This window comes from Arachis hypogaea, chromosome 10, assembly GCF_003086295.3.
Source record: "Arachis hypogaea cultivar Tifrunner chromosome 10, arahy.Tifrunner.gnm2.J5K5, whole genome shotgun sequence".
In the NCBI taxonomy this organism is placed as follows: domain Eukaryota; kingdom Viridiplantae; phylum Streptophyta; class Magnoliopsida; order Fabales; family Fabaceae; genus Arachis; species Arachis hypogaea.
The window spans coordinates 44,765,048-44,784,891 of NC_092045.1; the positions used below are offsets into that span (position 1 = coordinate 44,765,048).

General features: G+C 40.5%; 3 non-coding genes across 3 annotated transcripts; 1 reads left to right on the plus strand and 2 right to left on the minus strand.

The window, feature by feature from the left end:
• Nucleotides 1-3,431: 3,431 nt before the first annotated feature.
• LOC112719051 (small nucleolar RNA R71) lies at nt 3,432-3,535 on the minus strand. Its single transcript, XR_003161371.1, has one exon. It is a non-coding gene; the product is annotated as a small nucleolar RNA R71 (small nucleolar RNA).
• A 7,099-nt stretch (nt 3,536-10,634) lies between these two features.
• Nucleotides 10,635-10,737, minus strand: LOC112719176 (small nucleolar RNA R71). Its single transcript, XR_003161489.1, has one exon. It is a non-coding gene; the product is annotated as a small nucleolar RNA R71 (small nucleolar RNA).
• Nucleotides 10,738-18,855: 8,118 nt separating this feature from the next.
• LOC112718949 (small nucleolar RNA R71) lies at nt 18,856-18,963 on the plus strand. The gene has a single exon (XR_003161274.1). It is a non-coding gene; the product is annotated as a small nucleolar RNA R71 (small nucleolar RNA).
• The last annotated feature ends 881 nt before the right edge of the window (nt 18,964-19,844 follow it).

Below are 19,844 nucleotides of genomic sequence, written 5' to 3' on the forward strand. Positions count from 1 at the left end.
CCCAAAACACGTCATAACCTGGAGTTTGACGCCAAGAAATGCCTCTACACGTGGATTGATCAAGCTCAGCCCAAGCACACACCAAGTGGGCCCCGGAAGTGGATTTATGCATCAATTACTTACTCATGTAAACCCTAGTAGCTAGTCTAGTATATATAGGACATTTATCTATTGTATTAGACATCTTTGATCTCAGTTTTGTTTTATTCTTCATCTTAGGGGATCATTGATCACGTTAGAGAGGGCTGGCCATTCGGCCATGCCTGAACTCTTTGCTTATGTATTTTCAACGGTGGAGTTTCTGCACACCATAGATTAAGGGTGTGGAGCTCTGCTGCACCTCAAGTATTAATGAAATTCTATCTTCTTTTATTCAATTCTCTCTTATTCTTATTCCAAGATATTCATTCGTACCCAAGAACATGATGAATGTGATGAGTCAGATTACCCTCATTATCATTCTCACTTATGAATGCGCGTGATTGACAACCATGTCCGTTCTACATGCAACAGAGCTTGAATGCGTATCTCTTAGATTCCCCAACAGAATCTTCGTGGTATAAGTTAGATAGTTGGCGGCATTCATCTGGATCCGGAAAGTCCAACCTTGTCTGTGGTGTTCCGAGTAGGATCCTGGGAGTCCGGAAAGTCCAACCTTGTCTGTGGTGTTCCGAGTAGGATTCCGATCATGAATGACCGTGACGTGCTTCAAACTTTAACCTGCTGGGCGTTGGTGACAGACGCAAAAGAGGGATTCTATTCCAGTAGGAGCGGGAACCAACCGGTGATTAGCCGTACTGTGACAGAGTGCGTTAGCATAGTTTTCACTGCGAGGATGGGATGTAGCTATCAGCCATGGGTGATGCCTCCAGACTGGTTAGCTGTGCGAGTGACAGCCGCACAGGTTATTTCCCCGTGAGGAATGAAAGTAGCCACAGTTGATGGTGAACCCCTATACAAAGCTTGCCATGGAAAGGAGTAAGAAGGATTGAGCAGAAGGAGTAGGAGAGCAGGCGTCCAAGAGCTCTACAGCATCTCCATCCGCTTATCTGAAATCCCACCAATGAATCTGCATAAGTGTTCTATCCTTTTTATTATATTCTATTTTATTATTTCTATTTTCGAAAACCCATAAACTATTTTAATCTGCCTAACTGAGATTTGCAAGGTGACCATAGCTTGCTTCATACCAACAATCTCTGTGGATTCGACCCTTACTCACGTAAGGTTATTACTTGGACGATCCAGTACACTTGCTGGTTAGTTGAACGAGATTGTGAAGACAATAAACAATGCCTTCAGAGTACATCCTTTATAAATACATAACAAGTGATCACAATTTCGTCCACCAAGTTTTTGGCGCCGTTGCCGGGGATTGTTCGAGTATGGACAACTGACGGTTCATCTTGTTGCTCAGATTAGGTAATTTTCTTTTCAAAAATCTTTTTCAAAATTTTTCTTTTATTTTTCGTTTTTTTTAAAAAAAAAATGTTTTTCGAAAAAAATTAATAAAAATACAAAAAAATTAGAAAATCATAAAAATCAAAAATATTTTGTGTTTCTTGTTTGAGTCTTGTGTTAATTTTTAAGTTTGGTGTCAATTGCATGCTTTAAAAATTTTTCTTGCATTTTTTTCGAAAATTCATGCATTCATAGTGTTCTTCATGATCTTCAAGTTGTTCTTGACAAGTCCTCTTGTTTGATCTTGATGATTTCTTGTTTTGTGTCTTTTGTTGTTTTCCATGTGCATTTTTGCATTCATAAGTTTCATGCATTAAAGATTTCTAAGTTTGGTGTCTTGCATGTTTTCTTTGCATCAAAAATTTTTCAAAATTATGTTCTTGATGTTCATCATGATCTTCATAGTGTTCTTGGTGTTCATCTTGACATTCATAGCATTCTTGCATGCATCTTGTGTCTTGATCCAAAATTTTCATGTTTTGGGTCATTTTTGTGTTTTTCATTCAATATTTAAAAATCAAAAATGTCTTTTCCTTATTTTCCTCTAAAATTTCGAAATTTTGGGTTGACTTGGTCAAAAAAATTTTTAAAAATTAGTTGTTTCTTACAAGTCAAGTCAAAATTTCAATTTTAAAAATCTTATCTTTTCAAAATCTTTTTCAAAAATCATATCTTTTTCATTTTTTTTAGCATTTTCGAAAATTTCAAAAATATTTTTCAAAATATTTTCAAAATCTTTTTCTTATCTTTTTATCAAATTTTCGAAAATTAGCTAACAATTAATGTGATTGGTTCAAAAAATTTGAAGTTTGTTACTTTCTTGTTAAGAAAGGTTCAATCTTCAAGTTCTAGAATCTTATCTTGTAGTTTCTTGTTAGTTAAGTCAATTTTAAAATTAAATCTTTTTCAAAATATCTTTTTCAAATATATCTTTTTATCTTTTATCTTATCTTTTTCAAAAATTTTATCTTTTTCAAAATTTGATTTCAAAATATCTTATCTTTTTCTTATCTTCTTATCTTTTTCAAAATTTGATTTCAAATCTTTTTCAATCAACTAACTAACTTTTTGTTTGTTTCTTATCTTTTTCAAAACCACCTAACTACTTTTCCCTCTTCTATTTTCGAAAATACCTCATCCCTTTTTCAAAATTTCTTTTTAATTAATTAATTGTTTCAAATTTTAATCACATTTATCTCTAATTTTCGAAAATCACTAACCCCTTTTTAAAATTATTATCGAATTCTTCTCTCTCTTCTCTTATCTTCTTCTATTTAATTGTTCAATTACTAACACTCCTCTTCACCTCTCTTCATCCAAAAATCCGAATCCTCTTCTTCTTTCTTCTACCCCTTTCTTCTTCTACTAACATAAGGGAATCTCTATACTGTGACATAGAGGATTCCTTTTTCCTTTCTTGTTTTCTTCTCTTTCTTATGAGCAGGAACAAGGATAAAGGCACTCTTGTTGAAGCTGATCCAGAACCTGAAAGGACTCTGAAGAGAAAATTAAGAGAAGCTAAATTACAACAATCCAGAGGCAACCTTTTAGAAAATTTCGAACAAGAGGAAGAGATGGCCGAAAATAATAATAATAATGCAAGGAGAATGCTTGGTGACTTCACAAAGCCAACATCCAAGTTTGATGGAAGAAGCATCTCCATTCCTGCCATTGGAGCCAATAACTTTGAGCTTAAGCCTCAACTAGTTGCATTAATGCAACAAAACTGCAAGTTTTATGGACTTCCATCTGAAGATCCTTATCAGTTCTTAACTGAGTTCTTGCAGGTCTGTGATACTGTAAAGACGAATGGAGTTAATCCTGAAGTCTACAGACTCATGCTTTTCCCTTTTGCTGTAAGAGACAGAGCTAGAATATGGTTGGATTCACAACCTAAGGATAGCCTGGACTCCTGGGATAAGCTGGTCACTGCCTTCTTAGATAAATTCTTTCCTCCTCAAAAGCTGAGCAAGCTGAGAGTGGATGTTCAAACTTTCAAACAAAAAGATGGTGAATCCCTCTATGAAGCTTGGGAAAGATACAAGCAGCTGACCAAGAGATGTCCATCTGACATGTTCTCAGAATGGACCCTATTAGATATATTCTATTATGGTCTCTCTGAAATTTCGAAAATGTCACTGGACCATTCTGCAGGTGGATCTATTCACCTGAAGAAAACGCCTGAAGAGGCTCAAGAACTCATTGACATGGTTGCAAACAACCAGTTCATGTATATCTCTGAGAGGAATTCCGTAAATAATGGGGTCCCTCAGAAGAAAGGAGTTCTTGAAATTGATGCTCTGAATGCCATACTGGCTCAGAACAAAGTGTTGACTCAACAGGTCAACATGATCTCTCAAAATCTGAATGGATTGCAACATGCATCCAATAGTACTAGAGAGGTAGCTTCTGAAGAAGCTTATGATCCTGAAAACCCTGCCATGGCAGAGGTTAATTACTTAGGTGAACCTTATGGAAACACCTATAACTCATCATGGAGAAATCATCCAAATTTCTCATGGAAGGATCAACAAAAACCTCAACAAGGTTTTAACAATGGTGGACGCAATAGGCTGAATAATAGTAAGCCATATCCATCATCTTCTCAGCAACAGACAGAGAACTCTGAACAAAATAATTCTAATTTAGCCAATATAGTCTCTGATCTGTCAAAGGCCACTTTCAGTTTCATGAATGAAACAAGATCCTCCATTAGGAATTTGGAGGCACAAGTAGGCCAGCTGAGTAAGAAAGTTAATGAAACTCCTCCCAGTATTCTCCCAAGTAATACAGAAGAGAATCCAAAAGGAGAGTGCAAAGCCATTGACTTAGTCAACATGGCCGAATGCATCAAGGAGGAGGAGGACGAAAATCCTAGTGAGAAAAACCTCCTGGGACGTCCTCCAAGCAAGAAGGAGCTTCCTATTAAGGATCCTGAGAAATCTGAGACCATAGAGATTCCATTAAATCTCCTTCTGCCATTCATGAGCTCTGACTATTATTCATCCTCTGAAGAGGATGAAGATGTGACTAGTGAGCAAGTTGCTCAATATCTAGGAGCTATCATGAAACTGAATGCCAAGCTGTTTAGTAATGAGACTTGGGAAAGTGAATCTCCCTTGCTCATTCGTGATTTGGATACTTGGATTTAGGAAACTCTACCTCAAAAGAGACAAGATCCTGGCAAGTTCTTGATACCTTGCACCATTGGCACCATGAGCTTTGAAAAGGCTCTGTGTGATCTTGGGTCAGGGATAAACCTTATGCCACTCTCTGTAATGGAGAAGCTAGGGATCATTGAGGTACAACCTGCCTTGTTCTCATTACAATTGGCAGACAAGTCAGTGAGACAAGCTCATGGGATAGTAGAGGACGTGCTTATAAAAGTTGAAGACTTTTACATCCCTGCTGATTTCCTAATCCTAGATACTAGGAAGGAAGATGATGAATGCATCATCCTAGGAAGACCTTTCCTAGCCACAGCAGAAGCTGTGATAGATGTCAACAGAGGAGAGTTAGTCCTTCAATTGAATGGAGAATACCTTGTGTTTCAAGCACATGGCAATCCCTCTGTGACAAAAGAGAGTAAGCATGAAGAGCTTCTCTCAGTTCAAGGTCAAGAAGAGCCCACACAGTCAAACTCTAAGTTTGGTGTTGTGAAGCCACAACCAAACTCTAAGTTTGGTGTTCAAGCCCCATCTCCAAACTCTAAGTTTGGTGTTGGGACTAGACAACATTGACTTGATTGCTCTGTGGCTCCATGAGAGCCACTGTCAAGCTATTGACATTAAAGAAGCGCTTGTTGGGAGGCAACCCAATTTTATTTATCTAATTTTATTTTATTTTGTTTCTTTGTTATTTTTATGTTTAATTAGGTACATGATCATGAGGAGTCACGAAAAAATCAAAAAAAAATTAAAAAACAGAGTCAAAAACAGAAGAAAAAAATTTTCACCCTGGAGGACGCACGGGCCGGCGTTCAGCGCCCAGAAGATGCATCTGGCGGGCGTTCAACGCCAGAACAGAGCATCTTCCTGGCGCTGAATGCCCAAAACAAGCAACATCCTGGCGTTTAACGCCAGGATGCGCACACAGAGGACAATCTGGCGCTGAACGCCAGAAACAAGCTTGAAACTGGAGTTCAACGCCAGAATCAAGCATCACATGGGCGTTTAACGCCCAGAACATGCACCAATGGGCGTTTGAACGCCAGAATGGTGCATGAAGGCAATTTACACGCCTATAGGGTGAAGGAATGGTATTTCTTTTCACCTCAGGACCTGTGGACCCCACAGGATCCCCACCTCAGGACCTGTGGACCCCACAGGATCCCCACCTACCTTTTCTTTTAATCCTATTCACACTCTCCTAATCCAAATCTCATTTTCTTCCCAAAAACCTTCACCAATCACATCAATTTCTCTTCCCAATTACCCCATGCACCATTCACATCAACCTCCTCTTCCCCATAAACCCCACCTACCTCCATTACATTCAAATTCAATTTCCCACCCATTCCCACCCAAAATGGCCGAAACCTAACCCTCCCCCCCTCCCTATAAATACCTCCCTTTTCTTCTTCATTTTCACACAACATAACCCCTTCTTCTCTACATAGCCGAACCCCCCTTCTCCCTCTCTACTCAAATTTTCTTCTTCTTCTTCTTCTACTCTTCTTTTCTTTTTGCTCGAGGACGAGCAAATTTTAAGTTTGGTGTGGTAAAAAGCCTAGCTTTTTATTTTTTTTTTCACCATCAATGGCACCCAAGCCGGAGTTTCCTCAAGAAAAGGAAAAGGGAAGGTAAAAGCTTCCACTTCCGAATCATGGGAAAAGGAGAGATTCATCTCCAAGAGCCACCAAGACCACTTCTATGATGTTGTGGCAAAGAAGAGGGTGATCCCTGAGGTCCCCTTCAAGCTCAAAAAGAATGAGTATCCGAAAATCCGACATGAGATCCAAAGAAGAGGGTGGGAAGTCATAACCAACCCCATGCAACAAGTCGGATTACTGATGGTTCAAGAGTTCTATGCTAATGCATGGATCACAAGGAACCATGATCAAAGTATGAACCCGAATCCTAAGAACTATCTCACAATGGTTCGGGGGAAATACTTAGATTTCAGTCCGGAAAATGTGAGATTGGCGTTTCATCTACCCATGATGCAAGGTGATGAACGCCCCTACACAAGGAGGGTCAACTTCAACCAAAGGTTGGACCAAGTCCTAATGGACATTTGTGTGGAAGGCGCCCAATGGAGAGTAGACTCCAAAGGCAAACCGGTCCAACTAAGAAGACTGGACCTCAAGCCTGTAGCTAGAGGATGGTTGGAGTTCATCCAAAGATCCATCATCCCTACAAGCAACCGATCTGAAGTTACTGTGGATCGGGCAATCATGATCCATAGCATCATGATTGGAGAGGAGGTAGAGGTTCATGAAGTCATAGCCAATGAACTCTACAAAATAGCTGACAAGCCTTCATACATGGCACGGCTAGCCTTCCCCCACCTCATATGCCATTTATGCTACTCAGCTGGAGTTATCATAGATGGAGATGTCTCCATTGAAGAAGACAAGCCCATCACCAAGAAAAGGATGGAGCAAACAAGGGAAGTCCCTCACGGCCCCCAAGGAGAACATGAGGAAGTTCATCAACAAATGCCTCATGGAATGCACTTTCCTCCCAACAATTATTGGGAGCAACTCAGTACCTCCTTAGAAGACTTGAGCCATAATGTGGAACAACTAAGGGTGGAACACCATGAACACGCCCTCACTCTTCAAGAAATAAGAGAAGATCAAAGAGCTATGAGGGAGGAGCAACAAAGGCAAGGAAGGGACATAGAAGAGTTAAAGAACATCATTGGTCCTTCAAGAAGAAGACGCCACTAAGAGGTGGATTCATTCCTTGTTCTTTATTTTCTTTCTGTTTTCGGTTTTTAAGTGTTATGTTTATCTATGTTTTTGTGTTTCTACTTCATGATCATTAGTGTGTAAACCATGCCTTAAAGCTATGAATAAAATCCATTAGTCTTTCACCTCTCTTAAAAGAAAAATGTTTTAATCCAAAAGAACAAGAAGTACATAATTTTCGAAATTATTAGTGAATTTGATTTAATTATATTGATGTGGTGGCAATAATTTTTGTTTTCTGAATGAATGAATGAACAGTGCATATTTTTGATCTTGTTGTCTATGAGTGTTAAAATTGTTGGCTCTTGAAAGAATGATGAACAAAGAGAAATGTTATTGATGATCTGAAAAACATCATGAAATTGATTCTTGAAGCAAGAAAAAGCAGAAAAAAAAAAGTGGCGAAAAAAAAAAAAATAGAAAGAAAAAGCAAGCAGAAAAAGCCAATAGCCCTTAAAACCAAAAGGCAAGGGTAGCAAGGATCCAAGGCTTTGAGCATCAATGGATAGGAGGGCCCAAGGAAATAAAATCCAGGCCTAAGCGGCTAAATCAAGCTGTCCCTAACCATGTGCTTGTGTCATGAAGGTCCAAGTGAAAAGCTTGAGACTGAGTGGTTAAAGTCGTGATCCAAAGCAAAAGAGTGTGCTTAAGAGCTCTGGACACCACTAACTGGGGACTTTAGCAAAGCTGAGTCACAATCTGAAAAGGTTCACCCAGTCATGTGTCTGTGGCATTTGTGTATCCGGTGGTAATACGGGAAGACAAAGTGCTTAGGGCCACAGCCAAGACTCATAAGTAGCTGTGTTCAAGAATCAACATGCTTAACTAGGAGAGTCAATAACACTATCCGAAATTCTAAGTTCCTAGAGAAGCCAATCACTCTAAACTACAAAGGAAAAAGTGAGATGCCAAAACTGTTCAGAAGCAAAAAGCTACAAGTCCCGCTCATCTAATTAAATTAATATTCATTGATATTTTGGACTTTATAGTATATTCTCTTCTTTTTATCCTATTTGATTTTCAGTTGCTTGGGGACAAGCAACAATTTAAGTTTGGTGTTGTGATGAGCGGATAATTTATACGCTTTTTGGCATTGTTTTTATATAGTTTTTAGTAAGTTTAAGCTACTTTTAGGGATGTTTTCACTAGTTTTGATGTTAAATTCACATTTCTGGACTTTACTATGAGTTTGTGTGTTTTTCTGTGATTTCAGGTAAATTCTGACTGAAATTGAGGGATTTGAGCAAAACTCTGAAGAAGGCTGACAAAAGGACTGCTGATGCTGTTGGATTCTGACCTCCCTGCACTCGAAATGGATTTTCTGGAGCTACAGAACTCCAATTGGCGCTCTCTCAACGGCGTTGGAAAGTAGACATCCAGGGCTTTCCAGCAATATATAATAGTCCATACTTTATTCGAAGAATGACGACGTAACTTGGCGTTGAACGCCAAGTACACGCTGCTGTCTGGAGTTAAACGCCAGAAAAACGTCATGATCCGGAGTTGAACGCCCAAAACACGTCATAACCTGGAGTTTGACGCCAAGAAATGCCTCTACACGTGGATTGATCAAGCTCAGCCCAAGCACACACCAAGTGGGCCCCGGAAGTGGATTTATGCATCAATTACTTACTCATGTAAACCCTAGTAGCTAGTCTAGTATATATAGGACATTTATCTATTGTATTAGACATCTTTGATCTCAGTTTTGTTTTATTCTTCATCTTAGGGGATCATTGATCACGTTAGAGAGGGCTGGCCATTCGGCCATGCCTGAACTCTTTGCTTATGTATTTTCAACGGTGGAGTTTCTGCACACCATAGATTAAGGGTGTGGAGCTCTGCTGCACCTCAAGTATTAATGAAATTCTATCTTCTTTTATTCAATTCTCTCTTATTCTTATTCCAAGATATTCATTCGTACCCAAGAACATGATGAATGTGATGAGTCAGATTACCCTCATTATCATTCTCACTTATGAATGCGCGTGATTGACAACCATGTCCGTTCTACATGCAACAGAGCTTGAATGCGTATCTCTTAGATTCCCCAACAGAATCTTCGTGGTATAAGTTAGATAGTTGGCGGCATTCATCTGGATCCGGAAAGTCCAACCTTGTCTGTGGTGTTCCGAGTAGGATCCTGGGAGTCCGGAAAGTCCAACCTTGTCTGTGGTGTTCCGAGTAGGATTCCGATCATGAATGACCGTGACGTGCTTCAAACTTTAACCTGCTGGGCGTTGGTGACAGACGCAAAAGAGGGATTCTATTCCAGTAGGAGCGGGAACCAACCGGTGATTAGCCGTACTGTGACAGAGTGCGTTAGCATAGTTTTCACTGCGAGGATGGGATGTAGCTATCAGCCATGGGTGATGCCTCCAGACTGGTTAGCTGTGCGAGTGACAGCCACACAGGTTATTTCCCCGTGAGGAATGAAAGTAGCCACAGTTGATGGTGAACCCCTATACAAAGCTTGCCATGGAAAGGAGTAAGAAGGATTGAGCAGAAGGAGTAGGAGAGCAGGCGTCCAAGAGCTCTACAGCATCTCCATCCGCTTATCTGAAATCCCACCAATGAATCTGCATAAGTGTTCTATCCTTTTTATTATATTCTATTTTATTATTTCTATTTTCGAAAACCCATAAACTATTTTAATCTGCCTAACTGAGATTTGCAAGGTGACCATAGCTTGCTTCATACCAACAATCTCTGTGGATTCGACCCTTACTCACGTAAGGTTATTACTTGGACGATCCAGTACACTTGCTGGTTAGTTGAACGAGATTGTGAAGACAATAAACAATGCCTTCAGAGTATACATCCTTTATAAATACATAACAAGTGATCACAATTTCGTCCACCAGCAGCCGAACCCAATAATGATAATGCAAGGAGGATGCTTGGTGATTTTACTAAGCCCACGTCCAAATTTGATGGAAGAAGCATCTCCATTCCTGCCATTGGAGCCAATAATTTTGAGCTTAAACCTCAACTAGTTGCTTTAATGCAACAAAACTGCAAGTTTTACGGACTTCCATCTAAAGATCCTTACCAGTTTTTAAGTGAGTTCTTGCAGATTTGTGAGACTGTAAAGACGAATGGAGTAGATCCTGAAGTCTACAGGCTCATGCTTTTCCCTTTTGCTGTAAGAGACAGAGCTAGAATATGGTTGGATTCACAACCTAAGGATAGCCTGGACTCCTGGGATAAGCTGGTCACGGCTTTCTTGGATAAATTCTTTCCTTCTCAAAAGTTGAGCAAGCTTAGAGTGGATTTCAGACCTTCAAACAAAAAGATGGTGAATCCCTCTATGAAGCTTGGGAAAGATACAAGTAGTTGACCAAAAGGTGTCCATCTGACATGTTTTCAGAATGGACCATATTAGATATATTATATTATGGTCTATCTGAGTTTTCAAAAATGTCATTGGACAATTCTGCAGGTGGATCCATTCACCTAAAGAAAACGCCTGCAGAAGCTCAAAAACTAATTGACATGGTTGCAAATAACCAATTCATGTACACTTCTGAGAGGAATTCCATGAATAATGGGACACCTCAGAAGAAAGGAGTTCTTGAGATTGATGCTCTGAATGCCATATTGGCTCAGAACAAAGTGTTGACTCAACAAGTTAACATGATCTCTCAAAGTCTGAATGGATGGCAAAATGCATCCAACAGTACTAAAGAGGCAGCTTCTGAAGAAGCTTATGATCCTGAGAATCCTACAATAGCAGAGGTAAATTACATGGGTGAACCTTATGGAAACACCTATAACTCATCATGGAGAAATCATCCAAATTTCTCATGGAAGGATCAACAAAAGCCTCAACAAGGCTTTAACAATGGTGGACGCAATAGGCTGAGCAATAGCAAGCCTTTTCCATCATCTTCTCAGCAACAGACAGAGAATTCTGAACAAAAAACTTCTAATTTAGCCAATATAGTCTCTGATTTGTCAAAAGTCACTTTCAGTTTCATGAGTGAAACAAGATCCTCCATCAGAAATCTGGAGGCACAAGTAGGCCAGCTGAGTAAGAAAGTCATTGAAACTCCTCCCAGTATTCTCCCAAGCAATACAGAAGAGAATCCAAAAGGAGAGTGCAAGGCCATTGATGTAATCAATATGGCCGAATGCATAAGGGAGGAGGAGAACGAAAATCCTAGTGAGGAAGACCTCCTGGGACGTCTCTCAAGCAAGAGGGAGTTTCTTATTAAGGATCCAAGGGAATCTGAGGCTCATATAGAGACCATAGAGATTCCATTAAATCTCCTTCTGCCATTCATGAGCTCTGAAGACTATTCTTCCTCTGAAGAGGATGAAGATGTGACTAGAGAGCAAGTTGCTCAATATTTAGGAGCTATCCTAAAGCTGAATGCCAAGTTGTTTGGTAATGAGACTTGGGAAAGTGAACCTCCCTTGCTCATTAGTGAACTAGATACCTGAATTCAGCAAATTTTACCTCAAAAGAGACAAGATCCTGGCAAGTTCTTAATACCTTGTACCATAGGCACCATGACCTTTGAAAAAGCTCTATGTGATCTGGGGTCAGGGATAAATCTTATGCCACTCTCTGTAATGGAGAAGCTGTGGATCATTGAGGTACAACCTGCCTTGTTCTCATTACAATTGGCAGACAAGTCATTAAGACAAGCTTATGGAATAGTAGAGGACGTGTTAGTAAAGGTTGAAGGCCTTTACATCCCTGCTGATTTCATAATCTTAGACACTAGGAAGGAAGAGGATGAATGCATCATCCTTGGAAGACCTTTCCTAGCCACAGCAGGAGCTGTGATAGATGTCAACAAAGGTGAATTAGTCCTTCAATTTAATGGGGACTACCTTGTGTTTAAGGCACATGGCCATCCCTCTGTGACAAAAGAGAGTAAGCACAAAGAGCTTTTCTCAGTTCAGAGTCAAGAAAAGCCCCCACAGTCAAATTCTAAGTTTGGTGTTGGGAGGCCACAACCAAACTCTACGTTTGGTGTTAAGACCCCATATCCAAACTCTAAGTTTGGTGTTGGGATTATACAACATTGACCTGATCACCTTGTGGCTCCAAGAGAGCCCACTGTCAAGCTATTGACATTAAAGAAGCGCTTGTTGGGAGGCAACCCAATTTTTATTTATCTAATTGTTATTTTATTCTATTGTTATTTTGTGTTTTATTAGGTACATGATCATGAGGAGTCACGAAAAAAATATAAAAATTAAAAACAGAATCAAAAACTTGGTGCGCGAAATTGTGAACAATACTTTTTCACAACTCTCATAATCCCCGGTCATGAACCCCAAAAACTTGGTAGTTCAATACCATGGCATTACACAACTTCGCACAACTAACCAGCAAGTGCACTGGGTCGTCCAAGTAATAAACCTTACGCGAGTAAGGGTCGATCCCACGGAGATTGTTAGTATTGAAGCAAGCTATGGTCATCTTGTAAATCTTAGTCAGGCAAACTCAAATGTATATGGTGATGAACGAAAATAACACAAAGGTAAAGATAGAGATACTTATGTAATTCAGTGGTAGGAACTTCAGATAAGCGCATGAAGATGCCTTCCCTTCCGTCTCTCTGCTTTCCTACTGTCTTCATCCAATCCTTCTTACTCCTTTCAATGGCAAGCTTAAGCAAGGGTTTCACCGTTGTCAGTGGCTACCTCCCATCCTCTCAGTGAAAGCGATTGCATATGCTCTGTCACAGCATAGCGGAATTCATCTGTCGGTTCTCAATCAGGCCGGAATAGAATCCAGTGATTCTTTTGCGTCTGTCACTAACGCCCCGCCTTCAGGAGTTTGAAGCACGTCACAGTCATTCAATCATTGAATCCTACTCAGAATACCACAGACAAGGTTAGACCTTCCGGATTCTCTTGAATGCTGCCATCAGTTCTCGCCTATACCACGAAGATTCCGGTTAAAGAACCCAAGAGATATTCACTGGAGCCTTGGTTGCTTGTAGAACAAAAGTGGTTGTCAGTCACCTTGTTCATGGGTGAGAATGATGATGAGTGTCACGGATCATCACATTCATCAAGTTGAAGAACAAGTGATATCTTAGAACAAGAACAAGCGGAATTGAATGGAAGAACAATAGTAATTGCATTAATACTCGAGGTACAGCAGAGCTCCACACCTTAATCTATGGTGTGTAGAAACTCCACCGTTGAAAATACATAAGCATAAGGTCTAGGCATGGCCGAATGGCCAGCCTCCCAATGATCTAAGATAGCATAAAATGAAGATGGCTACCCTGATATCTGAATACAATAGTAAAAGGTCCTACTTATAAGAAACTAGTAGCCTAAGGTGTACAGAATTTAGTAAATGACATAAAAATCCACTTCTGGGCCCACTTGGTGTGTGCTTGGGCTGAGCAATGAAGCAAATTTCGTGCAGAGACTCCTCTTGGAGTTAAACGCCAGCTTTAGTGCCAGTTTGGGCGTTTAACTCCCATTTGGGTGCCAGTTCCAGCGTTTAACGCTGGGATTCCTGAGGGTGACATTGAACGCCGGGTTGGGCCATTAAAACTTGAGGAAAGTATGGACTATCATATATTGCTGGAAAGCCCAGGATGTCTACGTTCCAACGCCGTTGAGAGCGCGCCAATTGGGCTTCTGTAGCTCCAGAAAATCCGCTTCGAGTGCAGGGAGGTCAGAATCCAACAGCATCTGCAGTCGTTTTCAGTCTCTAAATCAGATTTTTGCTCAGGTCCCTCAATTTCAGCCAGAAAATACCTGAAATCATAGAAAAACACACAAACTCATAGTAAAGTCCAGAAAAGTGAATTTTAGCTAAAAACTAATAAAAATATACTAAAAACTAACTATATCATATCAAAAACATACTAAAAACAATGCCAAAAAGCATACAAATTATCCGCTCATCACAACACCAAACTTAAATTGTTGCTTGTCCCCAAGCAACTGAAAATCAAATAAGATAAAAAGAAGAGAATATGCAATGAATCTCAAAAACATCTGTGAAGATCAGTATTAATTAGATGAGCGGGGCTTTAAGCTTTTTGCCTCTGAATAGGTTTGGCATCTCACTCTATCCTTTGAAATTCAGAATGATTGGCTTCTTTAGGAACTTAGAATCCAGATAGTGTTAATGATTCTCCTAGTAAAGTATGATGATTCTTGAACAAAGCTTACTTATTGAGTCTTGGCTGTGGCCCAAAGCACTCTGTCTTCCAGTATTACCACCGGATACATACATGCCACAGACACATAATTGGGTGAACCTTTTCAGATTGTGACTCAGCTTTGCTAAAGTCCCCAATTAGAGGAGTCCAGGGTTCTTAAGCACACTCTTATTTGCCTTGGATCACAACTCTTTATTCTCTATTTTTTTTTTCGTTTTCTTTCTCTCTTTTTTTTCGGTTTTTTTTTTTTGAATAGAAATGCCTTTTTTCTTGCTTCAAGAATCATTTTGATGATTTTTCAGATCCTCAGTAACATGTCTCCTTTTTCATCATTCTTTCAAGAGCCAACATTCATGAACCACAAATTCAAGATACATATGCACTGTTTAAGCATACATTCAGAAAACAAAAATATTGCCACCACATCAAAATAATTAAACTGTTATAAAATTCAAAATTCATGCAATTCTTTCTTTTATCAATTAAGCACATTTTTATTTAAGAAAGGTGATGGATTCATAGGACATTCATAACTTTTAGGCATAGACACTAAGACACTAATGATCACAAGACACAAACATGGATAAACATAAGCATAAAATTTGAAAAACAGAAGAATAAAGAACAAGGAAATCAAAGAACGGGTCCACCTTAGTGATGGCGGCTCTTTCTTGCTCTTGAAGATCCTATGGAGTGTTTGAGCTCCTCAATGTCTCTTCCTTGTCTTTGTTGCTCCTCCCTCATGATTCTTTCATCTTCTCTAATCTCATGAAGGATGATGGAGTGTTCTTGATGCTCCACCCTTAGTTGTCCCATGTTGGAACTCAACTCTCATAGGGAGGTGTTTAGTTGCTCCCAATAGTTTTGTGGAGGAAAGTGCATCCCTTGAGGAATCTCAGGGATCTCATGATGAGTGGGATCTCTTGTGTGCTCCATCCTCTTCTTAGTGATGGGCTTGTCCTCATCAATGGGAGTGTCTCCCTCTATGTCAACTCCCACTGAATAACAGAGGTGACAAATGAAATGAGGAAATGCTAACCTTGCCAAGGTAGAGGACTTGTCCGCCACCTTATAGAGTTCTTGGGCTATAACCTCATGAACCTCTATTTCTTCTTCAATCATGATGCTATGGATCATGATAGCCCGGTCTATGGTAACTTCGGACCGGTTGCTAGTGGGAATGATTGAGCGTTGTATGAACTCTAACCATCCTCTAGCCACGGGCTTGAGGTCATGCCTTTAATTGAACCGGCTTTCCTCTTGAATCTCTCTTCCATTGGGCGCCCTCTTCACATATGACTGTGAGGACTTGGTCCAACATTTGATCAAAGTTGACCCTTCTAGTGTAAGGATGCTCATCTCCTTGCATCATAGGCAAGTTGAACGCCACCCTCACACTTTCCGGACTAAAATCCAAGTATTTCCCCCGAACCATAGTAAGATAATTCTTGGGATTCGGGTTCACACTTTGGTCATGGTTCTTGGTGATCCATGCATTGGCATAGAACTCTTGAACCATCAAGATTCTGACTTGTTGAATGGGGTTGGTAAGAACTTCCCAACCTCTTCTTCGGATCTCATGTCGGATCTCCGGATATTCACCCTTTTTGAGTGAAAAAGAGACCTCGGGGATCACCTTCTTCAAGGCCACAACTTCATAGAAATGGTCTTGATGCACCCTTGAGATGAATCTCTCCATCTCCCATGACTCGGAGGTGGAAGCTTTTGCCTTCCCTTTCCTCTTTCTAGAGGTTTCTCCGGCCTTGGATGCCATAAATGGTTATGGAAAAACTAAAAGCAATACTTTTACCACACCAAACTTAAAATGTTTGCTCGTCCTCGAGCAAAAGAAGAAAGAAGAGAGTAGAAGAAGAAGAAATGGAGGAGATGGAGAGGGCTTTGTGTTCGGCCAAAAGGGAGAAGAAGTAGTGTTTAAGGTGTGTGAAAATGAAGGAGTGAAGGAGGGTTTATATAGGAGAGGGGGAGAGAGAGGTTCGGCCATTTGAGGGTGGGTTTGGGTGGGAAAGTGGTTTGAATTTGAATGGTGAGGTAGGTGGGGTTTTATGAAGGATGGATGTGAGTGGTGAAGAGAAAGATGGGATTTGATAGGTGAGGGGTTTTTGGGGAAGAGGTATTGAGGTGATTGGTGAAGAAGAGAGAGAGTGGTAGGGTAGGTGGGGATCCTGTGGGGTCCACAGATCCTGAGGTGTCAAGGAAAGGTCATCCCTGCACCAAATGGCATTCAAAATCACGTTTTGAGCCATTTCTGGCGTTAAACGCCGGGCTGGTGCCCATTTCTGGCGTTTAACGCCAGCATCTTGCCCCTTTCTGGCGTTTAACGCCAGTCTGGTGCCCCTTTCTGGCGTTAAACGCCCAGAATGGTGCCAGACTGGGCGTTAAACGCCCACCAGCTAACCTCACTGGCGTTTAAACGCCAGTGGGTGCGTCCTCCAGGGTGTGCTGTTTTTCTTCCTGTTTTTCATTCTGTTTTTGCTTTTTTCATTGTTTTTGTGACTTCTTATGATCATCAACCTACAAAAAAGATAAAATAACAAAAGAAAATAGTTATTATAAAACATTGGGTTGCCTCCCAACAAGCGCTTCTTTAATGTCATTAGCTTGACAGAGGACTCTCATGGAGCCTCAGAAATGCTCAGAACCGTGTTGGAACCTCCCAACACCAAACTTAGAGTTTGAATGTGGGGGTTCAACACCAAACTTAGAGTTTGGTTGTGGCCTCCCAACACCAAACTTAGAGTTTGACTGTGGGGGCTCTGTTTGGCTCTGTTTTGAGAGAAGCTCTTCATGCTTCCTCTCCATGATGACAGAGGGGTATCCTTGGGCCTTAAACACCAAGGATTCTTCATTCACTTGAATGATCAACTCTCCTCTATCAACGTCAATCACAGCCTTTGCTGTGGCTAGGAAGGGTCTGCCAAGGATGATGGATTCATCCATGCACTTCCCAGTCTCTAGGACTATGAAATCAGTAGGGATGTAATGGTCTTCAACTTTTACCAGAACATCCTCTACAAGTCCATAGGCTTGTTTTCTTGAGTTGTCTGCCATCTCTAGTGAGATTTTTGCAGCTTGCACCTCAAAGATCCCTAACTTCTCCATTACAGAGAGGGGCATGAGGTTTACACTTGACCCTAAGTCACACATGGCCTTCTTGAAGGTCATGGTGCCTATGGTACAAGGTATAGAAAACTTCCCAGGATCCTGCCTCTTTTGAGGCAGTTTCTGCCTAGACAGGTCATTCAGTTCTTTGGTGAGCAAAGGGGATTCATCCTCCCAAGTCTCATTTCCAAATAACTTGTCATTCAGCTTCATGATTTCTCCAAGGTATTTGGCAACTTGCTCTTCAGTGACATATTCGTCCTCTTCAGAGGAAGAATACTCATCAGAGCTCATGAATGGCAGAAGTAAGTCCAATGGAATCTCTATGGTCTCATTTTGAGCCTCAGATTCCCATGGTTCCTCATTGGGGAACTCATTGGAGGCCAGTGGACGTCCAATAAGGTCTTCCTCAGTGGCGTTCACTGCCTCTTCTTCCTCCCAGAATTCGGCCATGTTGATGGCCTTGCACTCTCCTTTTGGATTTTCTTCAGTATTGCTTAGGAGAGTACTTGGAGGGAGTTCAGTAATTTTCTTGCTCAGCTGTCCCACTTGTCCTTCCAAATTCCTAATGGAGGACCTAGTTTCAGTCATGAAACTTTGAGTGGTTTTGATTAGATCAGAGACCATAGTTGCTAAGTCAGAGGTATTCTGCTTAGAACTCTCTGTCTGTTGCTGAGAAGATGATGGAAAAGGCTTGCTATTGCTAAACCTGTTTCTTCCACCATTATTGTTATTGAAACCTTGTTGAGGTCTCTGTCGATCCTTCCATGAAAGGTTTGGATGATTCCTCCATGAAGGATTATATGTGTTTCCATAGGGTTCTCCCATGTAATTCACCTCTTCCATTGAAGGGTTCTCAGGATCATAAGCTTCTTCCTCAGATGAAGCTTCCTTAGTACTGCTTGGTGCATTTTGCATTCCAGACAGACTTTGAGAAATCATATTGACTTGTTGAGTCAATATTTTGTTCTGAGCCAATATGGCATTCAGAGTATCAATCTCAAGAACTCCTTTCTTCTGACTAGTCCCATTGTTCACAGGATTTCTTTCAGAAGTGTACATGAATTGGTTATTTGCAACCATTTCAATCAGTTCTTGAGCTTCAGTAGGCGTCTTCTTCAGATGAAGAGATCCTCCAGAAGAGCTATCCAAAGACATCTTGGACAGTTCAGAGAGACCATCATAGAAAATACCTATGATGCTCCATTCAGAAAGCATATCAGTGGGACACTTTCTGATCAATTGTTTGTATCTTTCCCAAGCTTCATAGAGGGATTCTCCTTCCTTCTGTCTGAAGGTTTGGACTTCCACTCTAAGCTTACTCAATTTTTGAGGTGGAAAGAACTTTGCCAGGAAGGCATTGACTAGCTTTTCCCAAGAGTCCAAGCTTTCTTTAGGTTGAGAATCCAACCATGTTCTAGCTCTGTCTCTTACAGCAAAAGGGAATAGCATAAGTCTGTAGACCTCAGGGTCAACCCCATTAGTCTTGACAGTGTCACAGATTTGCAAGAACTCAGCTAAAAACTGATGAGGATCTTCCAATGGAAGTCCATGGAACTTGCAGTTCTGTTGCATTAGAGAAACTAATTGAGGCTTAAGCTCAAAGTTGTTTGCTCCAATGGCAGGGAAAGAGATGCTTCTCCCATAGAAGTCGGGAGTAGGTGCAGTAAAGTCACCCAGCACCTTCCTTGCATTGTTGGCATTGTTGTTGTTTTCGGCTGCCATGAGTTCTTCTTCTTTGAAGAATTCGTTCAGGTGCTCTAAAGAGAGTTGTGCTTTGGCTTCTCTTAGCTTTCTCTTCAAGGTCCTTTCAGGTTCAGGATCAGCCTCAACAAGAATGCCTTTGTCTTTGCTCCTGCTCATAAGAAAGAGAAGAGAACAAGAAAATGTGGAATCCTCTATGTCACAGTATAGAGATTCCTTTAGGTGTCAGAGGAAAAGAAGAGTAGAAGACAGGAGTAGCAAATTCGAACTTATCAGAGAAAATGGAGTTCGAATTTTGCATTAAGGGATAGTGTTAGTCCATAAATAGAAGGATGTGAGAAGGAGGGAAGTGATTTTCGAAAATTAAGTAGGAAATTTGAAAACATTTTTGAAAAACATTACTTAATTTTCGAAAATGAAAAGGGAAAAGAAATCAATTGATTTTTGAAAAAGGTTTTGAAATTAGAAATCAAAAAGATTTGATTGAAAACTATTTT